General features: G+C 38.4%; 1 protein-coding gene across 2 annotated transcripts in view; it reads right to left on the bottom strand.

Moving 5' to 3' along the window:
* The window catches only part of LOC129780117 (elongation factor 1-alpha 2), a 29592-nt gene extending 20852 nt beyond the window's left edge, over positions 1 to 8740 (bottom strand). Inside the window, exon 1 of one of the 2 annotated variants that reach the window (XM_055788075.1) lies at positions 8528 to 8740. The gene's annotated coding sequence lies outside the window, so the exon portion shown is untranslated. Of the gene's footprint in view, positions 1 to 8116; positions 8269 to 8527 lie in introns of those variants that run through there. The other variant, XM_055788076.1, reaches the window with a different exon arrangement.
* Positions 8741 to 15135: the final 6395 nt, after the last annotated feature.

Below are 15135 nucleotides of genomic sequence, written 5' to 3'. Positions count from 1 at the left end.
GTATAAGACACGCAACCGATTTGCACAGAACAAAATTTCGTATGAAAAAATGTCTCACGATACAAAATCTTTATTCTCGAATAAAAAACGATACAAAGTCGACAACTGAACCGCTTAGGAACCAACACGCTCGGTAGTTGCAGCGCGATCGTTAATTTTTTTCCTCCAGAGAGCGTTGCGTGACTTATGCGCCACCCTGTATATCCCATAGAGAAAGTATAGTATCCAGACACGATTGTATGTAGTTGACCGTCTGATAGCGACTTTCTAGCAAAGCAAAATTTCACCCTCACTCGCATGCATGACGACATTACTCAGAACTAAGTTTGTTCGTAAAATAAACCCGGATTAGAAGAAAAGACATGCTTGGCCGTAGCAGAATGGCAATGCTTTGATAACAAGATGTAACGAACACGTGAACTTTCCTGTGTTTCGAGTTCAAATGGACGGAACACTTTTTCAAAACTGAAATGTTGGTCAAACAAAAGAGGATGACAATGGTTTCTTTCAGAATGTTTTGACAACTTCTTAGTCTTCGTGCACTACTAAATTTGACATTTATTCCCGAACGGTTGCCGGCTCTCGGGTAGGTGTTCTTTCACTACCGGATTCGCTTTCGATAATAGAAATGACAACAGGAGATATATAACATGATGGTTAATGCTTCTCCATTTTTTAAAACGATGGATTATGATGGATTAGGTGACTGCATCCTTGAAACCGCACACGATGGAAGGTTTAGGGGAAGGTCGCCCTGACTCGACCCCTCAAATTACAACGGCCATTCATTCAAAATTCTTGTTTTTGGCGACGTTAACATTGAAATGAATACTATAACTCTTTAACTATATTTTCTATTTCGAGTTTCGAGTGAATCGAGTTTGATTGATTTTGCTGAAAAAAAAACTGAAGATTCACAAATACACACCAAGCTAATTCATGAAAAATAGGTCTCACGTGTTACCATCCATGTATTAGGAGAAAGGCTGGATCTGTTTCCAATCGCATCATTCGACGATTGACTGGTTACCGAACATAGATTGGAGAGCCATCGTTCTGCCATACAAATGAAACACAAATTTCTGCATAGCTCGAGAATTAATCAATTAAATGAAACGAAATTTGGCAGGTTGAGGTTTTAGGGTCCAATAAATGATTCTATGGCGGTTAGATACTCCACCCCCCTCTCTAAGGGGGAGCTGCCATACAAATGAAAGACAAATTTTTTCAAGGAATTTTATAGTAAAAGGTAAATTCAACGGGATCGATTAGAAGATCAATCAATGAACAGTTCTGCGATTGGACTCATGAACTTGCGCTTAGTAAGAAAATGTGAATGTTTGAAGGTATTGATAATAAAAAACAAATTTTGAGCGGAACGAAGTTTGCCGGGTCAGCTAATAAAAACATAATAATGATCTGCGAAGAACAGTTCTATGTAAATTTTCGCCTGCAGAAAATGAGGTTTTTATTGTTAACAAGTAATTTCTTGGGTATTTTTCGTTACGTGAGTTTTTAACCATCACTTTCCCTAATTTTTTTCTATCGAATCAGCGGTAATTTTTGTCGCTTTTACTACAGTAATATTGATGTTCAAAAATACTAATGATGTCGGGAAAGACGAACACCCCACCGATGAGAAAGACGAACATGTTGTTTTGAAAACCATTTTGTTTGTCCTCTCCTTTTTTTAAAAGTTGGCCACTTCCTACATTCAAGAACAACACTCATACGGAACTTCAAAAATTCCAATTTTTCACCACAGATAGTTTTCAGTGAGCAGTAGGAAAGCTAGTGCCTCAGCTATCAATCATTTCTCCCCGACCTAGATTCTATGGGAAGTCCATGACGGAAGTCAGAAAATTGGCTTTTGAACTGACGGAAAAAGACGAACTGAAGCATTTGTTCAATAAACCAACTCAGATGACTGGGAAGGTTTGGCTTTGCGGTTTTCAAACGTAATTCGAATCTGTCATTCAAGATGCCGAAAGCTATTTTAGACTTGAAAAAACGAGGAAACTCACAAAGCCCTTCTAGGTGATTTAAATCAAGCCTTTTTGTTAAATCATTAGGACTATTTGAAGACCTCAAAAACCTCAACTTGAATTTCAAAATATAACTTTTTAGTCCATCTTTCCCACTCCAAATGTCCGTTTTTCCCGACTTTTTTTTTCATTTTTCAAAGATGCCGTACACATCAATTTAGCGAAATTTTTTGCCTCCGAAACAATTTCTATTATTAACAGAAACTTAGGCTATCGATTCGTAGTGAGATAGCTATATATTTTTTGGGAAATTCAAGAAAAAAATCAACTTTTACTTAAGGTGTCGGTCTTTACCACCATTCCCTTAATGGCTTCAATCATCTTCATAGCCTACACGAATGTAGGGGAACTGGGGGGAATGTGGCCACCCTAAGGAACACGCCCGTTTCCTGTGTCCACATACCAGTAAAATTCCCGTTCGTCGAAGATTATTGTAGCTCAAGCTAGTAAGCGGTTTTTATTATGAAAATTGTAAATAGTGCTTTTTTCATTATTAGAAAAAAGGTTGAAAACTCGAACATTTTTTTAGTTAGGAGGTAGAGTGGTCACCTGTGGGGGGCAAAGTGGTCACTCGCACATATCACGCTAGAAGAAATAGATTTATGCGTATTTTCTTGGCCAAATTTGTTTAATTCATTATTGAAATAGTAGATACATGTATGAAATGAGCTAGGCCTATTCACCTAGAATCGTAATTGAAACTTTCTCATGCGTACAAAAACGTAGTAGGAAACACATAACGTTTTTCAAAATGTGCCTTGATTTCGGTTGGGGGGGAATATTTTTCCAGGGTCAAAACCACAAAAGGGACCCCTTTAAGAGTAGAAGGTGTTAAGGTATATCAGCTTTTGAAAACAGAACATTGTCAATAGTATTCCTCCACTGACCAAACAACGAAATGCGAAATATGCGAAATAATCGTTAAAATTGAACAAAATATCTGGTCCCCTCCCCTAGAATATATGAACAGCCGTCCCAACTGTTGATTTGTCGCAAATATCAGGTCAAATAAACTAAATTTCATTAGATATTCCTTAAATTCGGAACGCACAAAACTACGGCCGAATGGCTCCCGAGAGAGCGTTTTTAGTTTTTATTTATATCTTGACATGCGACAGCTCCACTGTATTACAGGGTGACTCAAAAGTCACGAAATTCTTCAAACATAAGATGACTATCAATGAGATGTCAATAATCAATAGTTATACTACCAAACAAGCACGTGACCACTTTACCCCACGTGGCCACATTGCCCCCACTACCCCTAACATAAATCCACGAATGCGAAATGTAATGGAAGCTTCGAGGAGGCAATCAACTAACATTATGTTCGTCTCAACGTAAAACCAGAGATTACATGACGGACTACATCATTGTCACGAGTAAATTTTGCGTCGGAAAGCTGAAAACCTTCCCGGTATTCTCCTCATCGCAATGATTCTTCGAAATTAAACATTTCTCCATTGGGAAGCATTTCTAAATATAAAACTTCCAACTAAGAAAACAAGCAAGTAGAATGTAATGAGGTGTCTGCGTATAATTTGCAACAATCTGCATCGTAGCGTCTTCGCGTTTGAAACGAATCACTGCCATTGTGGAACGATCTGCTTTTTAGAATCGATGGAAAGTTGCTTCCGCAATGTACAATCACTACGCAACAATTCGATGTCTACATTTGCTCCCCGTACCGGTAGAAGCCACCAGAGTGTGGGTGGTATGGGAAAATCAATAACATCACGGCTGTATGTTTGCCCCGAAAAACTGATAGATGTCGTGTAGCTCGGTTGAAAATGGACTTCGAGTGGATCAAACTGGATAATATTGCCGCCCCGAACATTGATCCGCTGGTTTGGAGCGCTGACTCAGTCACAATATGTGGTTGAAGGGGTGAATGCATGCATGTTACGGTGATATTTTCCAAACCAAAAATCAGATTCCGAAAGCGAAAGGCTGTCCAATAATGGCTGCTCAAGCGCATGCGGTATGGCAGGGCAAGTGTTTCCAGGGTGCGGAAGGTCGGGTATGGCGGGTTGCACAACTGGCGGGGGACCGAAGTTTGGTGACTATTAAAAGTGTCTGGATGGGTTTCCCGTTGCAGGAAGGGGTCTTTTCGACTGCTGTAGGCAGGGGGATTTTCGGCAATTGTCGTAATCACCTGTGATGATGACGGAGGGGGAATTTTATTGATTCCTAGGCCCAGAGAAAGCATGGCGTCTCGGAAAAGTATTATTCTATGAATAAAAGTTTGGGATTCAAATGTTCATAGGTTTGTAGAAAATGTTCTGTTCACTATAAAGTTGTAACCGATAACGCCTCGAGGTTATGCAACACGATTTACTCACAATTCAGCTGATAAAAATGGTTGCGGTAATCAGGAATGGGCAATAATAGCACTTCATCAAGACCTTAATACTTTTGAATCCGGATGGCTTTTCAATCCGGACCTTTTTCATTATATTCAATGTCATACCAGAACCATAACATTTTTTGTATGTTGAATTAATGTCACTGATAGTCATTATTGTATCAATTTACTGTAGTTTCGAGCACTGTACCTAGCTGTTGACAAAAAAATGTCAAAAATCAAAACAAGTATTTGTGTTTCATAAGCCCACACCGGATTAAAAAGCACATTCTGAAGACGATTTTAAATCCGTTAAAGTAAACAATGGAATTTCTAATTGACGGAGTTGCAAAAGAGTGTCCGGAATTAAAAGCAAAAGTTTTCGGAATTTATACATGAAAACGGAGGCCGGATTTCAAAGCACGGCTCAATGAAGAAATTTTGAACAAATATAACATGATTTTTTTTTTGAATTCTGTGATTCATAACTTGCATGAAAGCCTTCTAATTTTATAGTAACGGTAATTTTTATGCTCTGATATATATCGTTCTGAATCATATTTCGGACACTTTGTGCGAATATCTTGGAATGCTTAATGCACCGATGATATAACTATAAAATTAATATCACAATTGCTTCTTTAGAGTAATCCCTTGTTATCACTATCATTTCATATGAGAACTACATTTGAATTATAACATAATCGGCAAAAATATGACAACACTACTCATTATAGATTGTGTTTGACGTTTGCTTAGCGCGAGCACGTAGAACTTGGCCGTTCATCAATATTTAACTTTCTCCTGTGTTTCATCAGTTATCATCATCGTTAACAGTTTACTGTTATTGCTTGGTAAGTGTTTCGCAGTTGACTATAAAATACAATTAAGTGTAACGTAATTTTCGTTCAAAAAATTACCGTGTCCGAAATTTGAATTTAATCTGTCCGAAATTTGATTTTTTCCATAAATAGTATCCGAAGTTTGATTCTTATTCGCTTCATTTGAAAAGCATTTGATTCGATGATTTTTTTATGTTTTCAATCAAATAGATACCAAAGTAGAAAGCTAATTTATTATATTAATTTATTAAAAATATCAACCAAAAAATTCCTGTGCAAAAAGTTTAAATCTGCTTTCTGCATCATTTCTATTTTTCTTGCTTTCGTTTCATTATAAGATTGAATTCAACCTTCGAGTATCAATAAATTTTACAGAATTGGAGAGTGACTTGTCCGTTTAGGAATTGGTCCTTTCTGATGTCCCAAAAAACAAAAATATACAGAGGCGGCTTACGGTTCTGTCCGCTTTATCTAAACGGGAATACCATGCCGAAGGCCTCGATATCACACGTTTTCTGAAATATGTTTCTCCAATTGTCCTTTTTAAATTAATTATTATTATATATTGCATGAATAGTAAACAAACGATTGTTTACCAGAAGTCTTCGGAAGGACGCCGGAACCACTACTCAAGCACTCAAAAATCCAATCAATAGATTCCGGAATTTATACATATGACATATTATTTTCACGGTGTCCCATGTAAAAATAATGAATTGACTGGTGGTTCGAACGCATGCATGCAATGTATAGATTGAAAAGGAGTATTTTTTTGAAAAGTAAATCCCTCAATTGCAAATTATTGTTCTTAAATTCCTTAAACTGACTCTAATTCAAAAAGAATGCGACATAAAACTTTTCTGTCGCCTCAATTTAAAAGATGAGAAAAAAAGGTTTTGATTATTGTTGTTGTACATTTAATCGAGTGAATGGTGTTTCCTAACACCCTTTTTCTATGATTTTCTCCCAAAAATGCACGATAAACTTCTATAGACTCGGTTCTATCAACCAAATAAAAAATATTTACATGCTATACAATTCGTAATTTGACACCCAATTCCTATCTTTTTTGATTTCAAATATTGAAGAGCCCTCAATTAGAAACATCAAAAACTACGGGTGGGTTATTCCTAAGATATAACCGCAAGGTTGACGTAGGATTGCCGATGGTTTAGTAATCATTTGAGTGCGTACTTCGCGAACCGCAAATTTGTTTGATTTGATGAACTTCAAGCACTCAGTTTTGATTTTGACATGTAAGTTGAACGCATATTGTTCAATCGAAGTTATCGCAGCAAATTGTCATCAACATTTTTCCAAACGGTATACGTAGAAATTCAGTGAGCTGAATACATGAAGGGACATCTTCTAATGCAGTCTTGAATAACCGAGCCAAAACGTTGTATTCATACTGCTTTTGAAGTTCGCACACATTCCGGGGTGCAAAATTGCATGCGGTGCAAAAGTGCCCCCATGCATTTTTCAGTTCAATTCAATTCTTTGTTTTTAAGAGGCTTTAAACTTTGCAGTTCATTCGCATTTTTCTATTTTCTAAGCCGATTTATTTTGCAATGCCGATTTACCCATGGTCATTGGTTTATAAATCCGTGTTAGGGAAACACACAGATTCCAGCGATCGTACAACAACCGCTGCGCTGTCATAACTGATTGGATTTCCGAGCGGACATTCGTTTATATACATATTTGTGTGATTGAAATAAACTGTTTTCAAAGCAATGTTTAGCTTAGTTTTCAGGTCAATAATCAACAATTATATAACCCTTGGACATTTTGTCTTTCGAACGAAGTGATTATCATACCACTTCGTTCGCCGACAAAGAGGTATTAACGTTCAAAACCTTGCACTCCATCATCACGCTCTCGTTTTCGAAGCTTTGAGCTTACACCCCGGTACAAAAAAATGAAAGACGTAGTCCTACGTAAAAAACATGATTTTTCCTTCACTGTATTTCAACAGCATACTATTGTGTAAAATTATATCGCAGATAAATTTAAAAAATACAGGAGTTGGGTGCCACAAAACGAATTTTAGAACGTTTAGAGAGTGTTTATTTGGTTGGTGAAACAATGGAGTTCATCATGCATTTATGAGCGAAAAATTTTAAACATCTAAGAAAACACTAACTTTTTTTATTTGGTTCGTGAAACATTGGAGTTCATCATGCATTTATGAGCGAAAAAATTCAAACATCTAAGAAAACACTAACTTTGAAATATTTTACTTCTAAAATGTTACATAATTCCACTAATTTAAATTCCTTGCAACTGTAAGCTGCACTAAATATTCTCATCTTTCAAATGGAAGCTACAGGATCGTTTTGAGTAGCGTTCTTTTTGAATTAGAGTCAGTTTAAGGCAAACAGAGCCCGAAATAAGAAAAATTTGATTTGCGACCATATGCGTAGAAAGATTTTTCTTCATCAAATATGATCCTCCATCACCTCTTAATGTGGATGAGCCACTTAACATCCTGTATACCAAATGATATCATTCAAGCTATACATCGACGTTTCAACTAATGGTTGGTTTGATTTAATGGTTTATTCTTATATTCGGTAGCTCCTCATCTAATGACAAACTATTGTCACGCCATTCGCCTCCGGGAATACTGTGACTTGGCTATCTCACATCACTCGCAGCGCAGAATAGAGGAGACCATTTTATGTTAAGTGACCGAAAGAATTCTTATTTCAACAGTACAACTACGAATATTATTCAACGCCGTGAAACCTTCATTCGTAATATTTCACAATAAATGTTTCCTAAGCTTTTTTGCTAAACGTAAATGGCACTATTTCTGATTGTTAATCATTTTTTGACTAGAAGTATCACTACCATATGCGAGAGAGAATTCCATACTGCACCTGAGAACATGCAATAAAGATGGCCGAGCAATAGTGTCTTCTGTGGTAACGTTTTTCACCTCATTAAAGTAGTTTTCCTTCCACCAGCCACAGGCCATAAAATATATTGAAATCTCAGTTGGGACTCCCGATATCTACACTTTTCGGAAGTTTCTTCATAACTCTTATAGCGGGAAGATAGACTACAAAATCGAGAATTTTCCTTCATTTCACGTGGCAGACATTTTCCGTTCTCTTGTCCTGCATCGTGGCTATCGGCTTTTCGCACACTGATTCACCAACGGCATGGTGACAGGAACGAGACGTGATTTTAAATTTAGAAAAAGCACATTTTTCGCTCTTGATCCAACCATGTTTTATCTACTTTAGCGAAGAGATGGCGAAGGTAAGAAAAGAGCGGTCAACACTTACGGTTTCCTCGCCGGCAGCCGGCAATCTCAACAGCACACCGAATTTCAGGACTCGCTTTTCACACTTTGCCACACAAATGGCTGCCCTTCGATTTTCACTTGCACTCCACCTGGCTGGAAAGATTACTCTGCACGTCAGCACGGACCGAGGAGGACCTTGGAATGATAATAATGTTGGGCTAGATGGGAAAAACTGACGATCACCCTCAAACACGAACGGTATCGAGCGAGGCGCCCTGTTCGTGTGCCACCGGGTGGCCTCCCATACACTACACGAACACCAAAACGATATAGTAAAAGGGAAAATCTAAGCCTCAAAATTTGTGAAAATTGGAGGAGTAGTCATGCTATTCCGATCATTTTAGAACGCTCATAACCAGGTTTTTCGATTGCCGCGTGGGCCGGAGCAAAGATTTAGCCTTTCCGGTCGTGAATCTCCAAAAATTTTCACAAAATTTCAGGAGCTTAACCATAAACGTACCACTTACCACGAGCACAAAGAAATGAAAGGTCGAATTTTGCACGATTTCGCGCACATGCGCGACGATATTTCGCGTCGACCGGCAGCAGCGGCGCCGCGGACAATTCCCTGAGCAAGAGAGGATGAACGTTCCCGTATGCACACGATTAGATCCCGAATTATGGTCCTCGTAGGCTCTCTGAGACTACCGGTCTTTCAAGTAACCCATCGCCCAACCGGCCCCCTTCCCCCAAACATTGGCTGAAATCAATTACGGATGCATCGCTGGGCACACCCGGGGAAAAATAATCGATATCTCCTCGCGGCCTTGAATCTAACGGCATGTGTACGGGGAGCCATGTCTACCAGCAACGGGATCAAATTTATTCTGCCATCAAATTCTATTATGAATTGTTTGAAGCAGACAGAGCTTAGTGAAAAACTAACACATGTGGAATGAAAAATAGTAAGAAAAAAAATCAGCACATCGAGGAACGATTCATTTTTCGCACATGTTTTCTCTCGAGCTCGTACAAGGATAGACAATATTGAGCAGTGAGAAGAAAACGGAAAACGCCGGTAGAAACATTGCTCGAGAAGATGGTGCAGTCGACGAGCTGGGAGGCGGTGGGTCGGATGGGCTCAGAAGGAAGTTTGAAACGTGAAATGAACCTCGTTGGCCACAAACGACGAAGGAAATGAATGAATGGCGTTTGTAAGCATCGCGGCGTCGGTACAAATAACAGAAAAACGATATTTTATGAAGACATATTCATACGAAATAGTATACGAGATATGACTATGAAATAATGAGATTGATGCTGGAAAATATTTTATTTTTATTTCATATTTATGATATGTTCAAAAAATCTTCAGTAAACACATCGACTGTATTCTTACAACCCTCCGTGCGAGCAAAATTATTCTTTTAATGGCACTTTTAGGATCTGTTTCTTAAAATTTATTAATAAATTCAAAATTCAGTTATTATTAGGTGTACCGGTAAGTTTTTTCGGTTTTACAATAGATGGCATAACTTGATTAATATTCCAGTGAATCAAATTTCCAGACATTCGTTGGAAAGCTACTGCCATTGCGCGTCTTTTTCAGTATATGTCAAGAAGTTGAAGCGTAAACAACATAGTTTTTTGCTACTTCGAATATGTCGAATTTCGTACCAACGAGAGTGTTTTTGCGTGAAGTGTTACTTCAATATAACGAAAAAAAGCTGCGGAAAGTCATCGCATTTTGGTGGAAATTTATGGTGACCATGCTCCAACTGAGCGAAAGTGTCAGACGTGGTTTGCACGGTTTGAAAGTGGTAATTTCGACTTGGAAGACGAATTACGTTCCGGACCGCCAAAAAAGTTTGAAGATGAAGAATGTGTAAGTTGTCAACACACAAAACTCCCTGTATAAATTCCTCAGGATCGGTTTACGTACGACTACGCGGTCGGAGAAACACCTAATCCGTGCAATCACGCTACCTTTTCACCCACTTCCTCAGCCTACACTCACCTGTCGTTTTCCCGGGAAGCTGGGCCAGAATCGCGTGTAGACGATTCACTGGGGCTTTTCCAAAGCCCCCAAAATGTCGTAGTGGTTTTCAACTCTCTCGCGAACTTTTCGCTTAATCGTGAGCACTCGCGAAATAGTACCACCAAACCTCTTACTATCTTCGAAACCAATCCTTTTTAATTTACGCGACTATTCGCTCTATTCACCGCGATTCTTTTGTATTCGCGACTTACCTTTCTTCAACGCGCGACACTCGGTTGACCATCCGATTCCAAGGTATCTTTAGAAGTCCCTTGTTCTTAAGTTTCTGGGCATTCACCTTAGGTCCCGTGAATACCCCCTAGGCCCGTACCTAGGTACTAGGTACCCGTCGACATTCGCCCATAAAAATAGTGCCACCCAGTGGCCGGTGCCGATGTCCGCGGGCATGGGGAGTGTAGCGTCGTCTCGGCGTTGTGAGTGTGGCATGAAGCGGTGAACCATCACGCTTATCCACGCTCAGATATTTCCCATTTAATGTTTTTATATTCATTATTCGACACAAGACGCGCTAGTTTTGTGCATCTCACCCATGCACTTACACCAACAGTTACAAATGGCAGGCTTTACTCGATCAAGATCCGTCACAAACGCAACAAGAACTTGCAGATACACTTGGAGTAGCTCAGCAAACCATACCCGATCGTTTAAAAGCAATCTGAATGATCCGAAAAATAGGACATTGGGTGCCGTATGAATTGGAGCCACGTGACGTCGAACGCAATTTTTTCACGCACGAACAACTGTTCCAACGGCATTAAAGAAAGGATTTTTTTTGCATCGAATCGTTACTGGCGATGAAAAGTGGATACATTACGACAATCCGAAAAGTCGGGAAACGTATGTATAAACGGGCCATGCATCAACATCGACGGCCGCGCGGAATATTCACGGCCAGAAGGTTATGCTGTCTATTTGGTGGGACCAGCAGGATGTAGTGTACTGTGAGCTGCTAAAACCGAATGAAACTATTACGAGGGACCTCTACTGACGACAATTGATGCGTTGTAGCCGTGTACTGAAGTAGAAACTGCCACAATACGAGCAAAAACACGATAAAGTTATTTTGCAGCACGACAATGCTCGGCCGCATGTCGCGAAACTGGTCAAAACATACTTGGAAACGATGAAATGGGAGGTCCTATCCCACCCGCCGTATTCTCCAGACATTGCTTCGTCCGTTACTATCTTCTTCGATCGATGCAACATGGCCGCCAATTTTGATGAAGTCAAATGTTGGATCGATTCGTGGTAAGGCGATGAACCGGCCGATTATTTCCGTAAAAGGATCCATAAATTTCCAGAAAGATGGGAAAAGGTTGTGACTAGCGATGGGCAATACTTTGAATATTTAATTTGTAACCATTTTTACAGAATAAAGCATTAATTTAAAAAACAAACGAAGAAACTTACCGGTACTCCTATTAAAACAGATAGAGGAGACAGGTCACAAGATTTGGCTCATATGGAAGGACGAAGTATCCAATATTCATGAATACTCGAGGATTCAACATACTAATGAGCTTGGGAGAGTCCGTTAACACATTAAGTACCGCACGTTTTGGGGCAAACTTGAACGCTTCATTTGTTCGTATTCCACGAATGAGATCGTTTCCTTTGATGTGGATGAGACGAAGGTGAGCCATCGGTAGGTCTTGTTAGATTCTTGGCAAACCAAGGATTTAACCTTCAAGTGTAGATAACACGGGTTATTTTGTGATCCATCCGTAACGAACGGAACGCGAAACACGAGAAATCTCGTGAGTGGTCCGCAATGTGTTAAGTACCATGATCTGTATTGTTTCGGAAACTCAAATCTAAGTAGTTGTAAATCAAAAAAGATTATTGACTTATTTTAAAAACAGCATCATTGCGCAAATAAATAAATCAACAACAAGCAGATAAATTTTTACGCCATTAACAGAGCACAGCTTTATTCGATAAGGTAACAGTTAAGACACGTCGTCAAGTCAAGTGAACAGCGAAAAGAAAGCAAAGACTATCTTGAGAAACGCTCTGAAATCACCTCGAGAAGAACCCACATTATCGGAAACCTTCCAATTGGGTAATTGCCCTGCCATGAAAGCAAGCTAGAAGCTTTGAAGTCTAGGAATATTTTACGTAAACATTTTTATGTGGGTTTGTGCAGATGTAGTGGATAAACATATCGGGAAGAAAAAGAAAACATTTTTTTTTCTGATTTTTCAAACTTTTTGTAGACTAACACAACTTTTTGCCAGCCAACTTAAGGGGGTAGTACCAAAAAAAACTGACTTCAAATGATCTCTGGGATGTCTACTTTACTGTACTTTTTGTCCCAGATTTGTTCGATGCTCCGTTCCGAAGCCAATTAGTGAACCTAAGTCTTTGCGTAAGTAGTGCATGAAGTTCAGTTGCTTACGGGAATGGATATCGTTCTAGCGATTCGTCCAATATACGAGGTCTAGTAGTCGTGCTAACTTACTAGAAAGATGCTTGAGAGGCTTCACACAAAATGCAAAGGAAATCTTTAAAGTTTGTATTTGGTCGATGTCTTCAAAAACCATTCATTTTGTGGAAAGAATGTTTTGGAAATTGCAGCAAATATAGCAACCTGTAACTTCGACGATGGCTACAAGGCGTTTCGGAGAAAATCAAGGAACTTAAGCTTGAAATTGGACAGGAGTGCAACAATTTCTGCTCGGTCAAAGAACAAATCAATCGAGCAGAGATGCGGATGTCAGAAGCAGCTAGAGAAGCCCGCAAATCCAGTTTGGCAACAAAAAAGCGAGAAGATCACATTTTAGGCGTTAAAGAACAATTTTTATGGTCCAGGGATTGCAGACTGAAGATACGATGTAAAATATATTAAATAAATCTATTCAAAATTTGAAACGCTTTTTTATCGAAACCATGTTTTGCAAACTGGTGGGAGTTTTATCTTTGGACGATCCATCCTATTTTGATCATTTTTTCCCAGATTCTCCCCTAAATTTCCTGTCATCGTACGTAGGTTTTTTTTTTGATATTTTGAAAAATAAAATTTTGGTGAATGTTTTTGTCTCGAATTATGGGGCAAAACGCATTTTGTTTTCGAAAAAATGTCATTTCTCCAAAAATAAATATTTCGGAAAAATCCTACGTAATATATCCAAGATTAAGTAAAAAGTCACAGGAGGGTTGTATTCGAGACACAACCGCATAGTTGACGTAGGATTCCGTTAGGCTATCTGTTGATATTGGATATGTTTGATGAATTACATCGTTAAACTCTTTGATAATGATTTGAAGGCCCTGAGAAGGGCCATTTGGTTTGGTTGTTGGGTATTGTTTATTCACTCTAACAGTGTTTACCAAGTGATGATGACAGAAGAAAGGTAAAAAGTCGTTGGATGATACGTATCTGATAAAAGATACTGAAGAGGAACAAGATATGATGAAAACCGCCCTCTTTGATCTTAGACGAGATGCCTCCTATGTTATGTATAGATGAAATAAAGAAAAAAAAACTAACCAATGTAACATAGGATAATTACCAATACCGAATACAATTATCAACTTTTCTCATCAATAAAAACATGTTACTTTAATATAGAGAAAACATATTTGAAATGAAAAAGCTAATTTTCTTTTATAATTTTTACTTTCTGAGTGTTCATTCAACCCAATGCGAATTTTAATTGGACTAACAACACCTAATATGATATGTAAAGCATATGGGAAATCACTTTTTCTAATATTTCTTCATTTTTCCATTCTTTCTCGCCGTATAAACTTTCATTGGGTGAAAAATAACAGAACAAAACAGACAGCTTAAACCAAACGACCCGTTCTCGAGCGGGAACACACCTTGGTTTTCATTTATGAAAATTGAAACAAATCGTTTCATATATCAAGGCATTTTTAACACAACTGCTACCAAATACAATTTTACACTTGCACTTGCGAATTTTTCACAATACACGATCGGTCATTGATATGAAATTTCACGAAGCAATTGAGTTCCAAATTTAAATTTTATTTGGTAGAAATAATCGTATCACTCACCTTACTTGCAATTAGTGATCCCCAATAATCGTAGGATTAATCGACTAAGTGTACTTCCAACAGAAATCGATTATTAATCGAACGAATACTGCGCAACCAATAATCGAAGCGAACGAATAATTTTCGTCGATTAATCGATCAAAACCCAGAAAAAAAATACGAACGCTGCAGTTTGCCGTCAACGCGAATTGAGCTTCGTTTACGAATTCAGGGGAGCGTAAAAGATAATATTAATTTTCAGGCGGAATGAACACTTCGCCAATTCCAGATGGCTTTCCTAGCAAATGAGAAATATTAGTCTAACTAATTATTTATCTGAGTGTGGCGAATAATCGATTATTTGGGGCGATTAATCGTATCGAATAACAAAATGCTGAAAAGTATTCGATTAGCTGATGAACGATTAATTTCATAAAATTGGGAATCACTACTTGTAATATAAAAATGTACCCGACAGGCATATATTTGCAATGCCGATTTCGTCCAGGCAGTTTGGTTTTGAACACATTTCGGTAGGAACAAAAATTTCATGTATTTGCAATGCCGATTTCCTCCAGGCAGCTTGG

The sequence above is a fragment of the Toxorhynchites rutilus genome, chromosome 3 (genome assembly GCF_029784135.1).
Source record: "Toxorhynchites rutilus septentrionalis strain SRP chromosome 3, ASM2978413v1, whole genome shotgun sequence".
In the NCBI taxonomy this organism is placed as follows: Eukaryota; Metazoa; Arthropoda; class Insecta; order Diptera; family Culicidae; genus Toxorhynchites; species Toxorhynchites rutilus.
The sequence above is the reverse complement of the archived record's forward strand: the minus strand, read 5'-3'. Positions and strand labels throughout refer to the sequence as shown.